The sequence below is a fragment of the Panicum virgatum genome, chromosome 4K (assembly GCF_016808335.1).
Source record: "Panicum virgatum strain AP13 chromosome 4K, P.virgatum_v5, whole genome shotgun sequence".
Classification (NCBI taxonomy): Eukaryota; Viridiplantae; Streptophyta; class Magnoliopsida; order Poales; family Poaceae; genus Panicum; species Panicum virgatum.
This window is the reverse complement of record NC_053139.1, coordinates 18,599,801-18,603,947: the sequence shown is the minus strand read 5'-3', so window position 1 is coordinate 18,603,947 and position 4,147 is coordinate 18,599,801. Positions and strand designations below refer to the sequence as shown.

Genomic DNA, 4,147 nt, shown 5'->3' with positions numbered 1-4,147 from the left:
TAGTGAGAACAAAACTTAATACAAGAACAAAACCGAATACAGACATTGTACTGGAAACTGCCTAGCCTTATTGTCAGTCATGCACTAGTGACTATGGTTAGTTGACAAACTGCTAACCACCCCCTTTCCTTCCCCCTTGCAGGTTGGTATACTCACGGTAAAACCTATTCGTGAAGCGCGGCAGCTTTGGTATAGTCAGGCTCCATTTTTGTGTTATCATCATGGCAATGGTCACTGGCATGAGTCACCTTCAGAACCATCAATCTCATCATCTTCACTATTTTCGATGACATGCGCAAGAGAATTAGCATGCAGCTTCTTAAAATGGCCTATAAAGTCAGTTGCTTCCGAGATGAGAGCGTTTTTGGCAGCTTTCAGATCACCAGCTTTCTGCTCAGAATGAGCCTTCACAGAATCAGCAGCTTTAGAACCTAGAGTCTTTCTACGAGGCCTTTTTGTGCCTTGCCTGCGAGACAACTGGTCAATGTACTTCTCATGCAAGATAACATTCTTCACAGGCTTCAAAACTCCTGGGCTTGGTTCATCTGGCTTAGTTTTCAACCGTGAAAATGGTTTCTTTTGTCCTAAAGAACTTGCGCTGAACCTGGGCGTAGAACCTGAATTCACACTACTGTGAGGAGTCCCGGGAGAATCCTCAAAAGAAATGTTCAATTGTAAGGCACTTGGTGAGGATTCAAATATTGAGAAGTGATCAGCCTCATGAGCATGGTCAATGAGGCACTGCTTTTGAAGCAAGTGTCTCACTGTCTTCTGTGCTGCTAGGCTCTTTTGTTTAGAAGTCCTTTGCCTCCCAACTGCTGGTTCCAAGAGATTTGGAAGTTCAGGATTGGATAATGAAAAATTTGCTAGAGGAGAAAACTTTGCTTTGCATATCCTAGAACGACGGGCAATAGGAGTAGGTGTTGAGAGGTTAGCATGGATTCTGTTGAAGCACTCTTCAGCAGATCTCCCTGGCACCTGCAAATAAATAGAACTAAGGTTTGCCTTAAAATGTCAAAAGTCAAAACAATAGTGGAAATTAACTGTCAGGAATGCTAAGAACTGGCGCCAGCAAAAGTCAAAACAATAGTGGAAATTAACTGTCAAACAATAAATGCTAACAACACTAATGTTCTTCTGAGTTAGTGTCAGAAAAAACCGGAGAAGACAGAAAGCAATACATGTAAAAGCTATTGTTCATAATGTATGGCATGTGTTACTAGCTAGTATCTACAAAGTATTTAGATACCATTGCCTATTTTTAATTTACTAATATGTCAGGAATTACACATTTAGAGAGGAAAGTAGCCCAATGCGCATATGACCATATGTTTCATAAACAAACAGGCAGCATTTGGTTCACAACTACTGCTTTATTGTGTAATTTGCACAGGTGGGTAAGGATCTGATGACCAAGGATAGGGCATTCATCCTTGGCAGGCCAGCAGAGTTGGTTCACAACTACTGCTTTCCTGTGTAATTTGCACAGGTGGGTAAAGGGTGGGGCAGATGCCCATGCTGTTGCCAAGGATCCAAGACCAGATGGAAAGGAGATATTACATGGGCGGCTGGGCATCTGCCTTTAGCAGGCGAGCCAGGAGCTCTTCTTCCATGCCATCAGCCAAGACTAGAAGACATTGAGAAGCTGAGATAAAAGAACTTATTTGGACTACCCTTGCTTGAGAATAAAAATTATAATAAGCCTACTTGTAAAGAGGACTTTCCTAACAAGTAACAATTATGTATGAATAATATTAAATAAGAACCGACCTAACAAATATAAAAGTCAAAAAGCTAACAGTGAACAGTGAACAGTTTTGGGAAATAGACATTCTTGTTCGGAAAAATGACACCATCTAATTCTTTGGAGTGGAGCATTCTCTTTTCCCGTTATAGTTGACCATACATCTTGCAACTACTCATCCCATTTTACTAATTATTATTTAGGTTAGGTTGGAGTTGGACTATGACAAAATTGTGGACAAGTGTCTAGCCTTGCACTTTACTGTTTCTGTTGTACATCATTCATAAGAGGAATACCAACTAAGCTACAAGGAGTAGCACAAAAAACCATGAACAATCCATGCTTGCGTGGGCATTTCCTAAATAGATGTAAAATCATGTCAGACCACAATACATTAACTGCATCATTCTTGTTCAATTTTTATGATAAAATAAGACAAGATAATGATATACAATAATGGTTCTTGGGGTAGCTGTTGCAATTATGAAAAAATGATGAAAACACTAAAGCAAATATCATAAGGACTCGAATTACCAGTTTGGAAACTCTCTTCCAGAAATGCGGGGAAGGTCGGGCACTGAAGTATGCCTTGCGCAATGCGACATCCTGCTCTTCTGTTCAATCATCTAAACCATGAAAATTTTGTTTTCTTTCTCTTTCAGTCCCAGATGGCTCTTCATTATTTTCCTCGGTGTTCATCAGTCTATCATCCCCAATTTTGGGCTGCACCACCAAAGCTGAATCCTTTTTATTTTTACCTTTTTGGTGGCTAACTTTTCTGGTTTCATTGCTAGTTGCAATTTCTTGGCTATCTGGAGGCAGTGATTGGAGGTCCTGGTAATTTGGTCTCTTTGGTGAGGATCTGCCTTCAGTGCCTCTCTTCCTCTTTCTAGTAAGCACCTCACAAGGGTTGGCGTTTAGCTCTTTCTTCTCTTTCTTTTTGCAAGATAGATCTGCAATCTTTTTCCTGATAGGAATATCCGGGGAATTCGAACACAGTGGCTGTGGCGCCTTGTCGCTTTTCATCCTTGGCAAAGCCTTTGCTGCAGCATTTCTCTGGCTACTCCTAAGGTTCGTTATATTATTATCTTTCCCTGAAGCATTTGGAGTCTTTCTGTTATGAGTAACAAGGGGCCTCTGAGGCAGCAGTTGTTTGCCCAAACTCTTACCAGCTGGATGGAACCGTGGGGATCTGCGCAGTGGTGTGATTGCTGATTGATTATCCCTGACCTCACATCCCTACAATGGTGAGCCGAAATTATAATGCCACGTCTTACAATCTACAAATCCAATGTGATCTGGATGGAGATATCAAACTAATGAACATGCTAGTATTAGGATGAGATAAACATCAACAAGATCAAAATGATATTAAGATATAGATATCAAGAAACAGCTTACGAACTATTACTAGTGAGCAGTGAGATAAAATAATTTTATATGGCAACAAATAAGACAGAACAAGATTTTTCTTGACAGCCATGACATCCTTTCTATTGCGTTACTACTTACTATTCAACCGTATTTAAAAGAGAGCCTAAATCAGGGGCCAAATCATAGAACTGTTTCCCCTCTAATTCTTAAAAAGCAGGAACCAATCAAGCAAAAAAATAACGCATATCGTACCCCCTATCCGAACCTATTTCGCAACGATCGAGACGCCGCCCGCCCCCGCCCCCCCCCCCCAAAAAAAACCCCACCTTGATTTCGTCGTCTATCACAATCGGGTGCTCCGGATCCCTGCCAGCGAGGCGAGGCATCTTCTTCGTCGTCTGGGGCTCCGCCTCGCCCCGGGTCTTGGCACAGGAAGGGTGCCTCCGCGAGAATAAGCTTTGAGGGGTCGCGTTGTGCGAGCGTAGTCGCCCCTTCCATGGCGTCCCGCCGGCAGCCGGGGTTGATGGCTCTTTGTGCCTGGCCATGCTTCTTGTGTTTTTTTTGCCTCCAGCAAGGAGAAGAAGCCAGACGCCAGGGGCACGCGGTGGCCAGAGCCCACTTGCCGGCCCTGCAGACGCGCGCTTGGAGGGCACCCGCGCGCGCTGTCCGTGCTGGCCCGCAGGGGTGGCGTCGCTGGTGGGGGGAGGCCGAGGCCGGCCGTCGCCGGTGAGAGGAGGGCCGCGCAGTGCGGCGTCGCTGGTGGGAGAAGGGTGAGGGGAGGGCTGCATCGCCGGCAGAGGGGAGCCGCGCAGGGGCTGCGGGATGGGTGGAGGCAGATCGGCCGTCGCCGGTTTGGGGTTTTTTTTTTGGGTGTTGGGGTGGGGGCGGGGGGAGGCGCAGGTGGAGATATTTGAAATTTCGCAATTATTAAAAGTGGGTTTCGTGTTTTACCGTCTGGTAATTGGGTTTCGCCCATTTAATTTTGACATCTATAAAACTTATATAGTTAGTCCTCATTAGAGATTTTTC

General features: G+C 44.4%; 1 pseudogene; it reads right to left on the bottom strand.

Annotated features, from left to right (window-relative positions):
* Positions 1 to 3,496, bottom strand: LOC120703379 (annotated as a pseudogene).
* Between the last annotated feature and the right edge of the window lie 651 nt (positions 3,497 to 4,147).